Source organism: Sinocyclocheilus rhinocerous, unplaced genomic scaffold (genome assembly GCF_001515625.1).
Source record: "Sinocyclocheilus rhinocerous isolate Xijiao unplaced genomic scaffold, SAMN03320098_v1.1 scaffold376, whole genome shotgun sequence".
Taxonomy (NCBI): Eukaryota; Metazoa; Chordata; class Actinopteri; order Cypriniformes; family Cyprinidae; genus Sinocyclocheilus; species Sinocyclocheilus rhinocerous.
This window is the reverse complement of record NW_015631723.1, coordinates 347102-347964: the sequence shown is the minus strand read 5'-3', so window position 1 is coordinate 347964 and position 863 is coordinate 347102.

The following is an 863-nucleotide window of genomic DNA, read 5'->3' as shown; positions in this document are numbered from 1 at the left end:
TATTTTGAAGAATATGGGTTACCAAATGATCTTATTGTTTTTTAATAGACCCTTTTCACATTTCCGGGTTTCTCAGCAGCAGAAGTCATCATAGATGGGTAAATCTATAGTGGCGAATGGGAGACTACCACAAATACATATATTTTTTTGCATTCCCATTTGCTCAAATAGCAAAATAAGAACTCCACGATAATGTTTTCATGACTTTCAAAAAAAATAAAAAAAATAAAAAGAGTCTGGTAATGACAGTCAGAAGAGAGAACGATGTCAAATTTACCGTTACTCCCATAGACACAGTATTAGAAACACCCTCGCATTAGCATTTTAGTTTTATTGTATGGAATTAGTTTTTTTTGTAATTTGATGCAAATGTAATACAATACAAAATATAGTGTTATAAATGTACATACATTAAAAAAAAAAAAAAAAAACTTTGGCGGATTTATAATGCTGATGACCACTGAAACGCGTCATCACAGTCTTGTGAAAAGGGTCCATAACAAAGATAAAATAATGACAAGGATTTTTATCTTTGCCCACTTTGGCCTAAATGGCCTAAAATTTTGTTGAGGTGTAGGATGTGTTATGTTTCTGCACTCTTCCATTTTTAGCAAATAAAGAAAAATTTAGCTTGTACATAACAGATTGTTTTGTTTAAAACAATTTTATGATGGTTTGTATTTTTTGTACTCTTTGGAACATCATTGTTTGTTTAAGTGATGAACTCCATTACTTGTGTTTGTTTTCAGACATGATAACAGACGTTTTATACTTGTGCAACTTTTTGGCCTGTGCTACAAAATTTTCAACCTCTATAGCACCAGTGCTATGTGCAAAAAAGGTTAACATACAGCCCTGCTTAA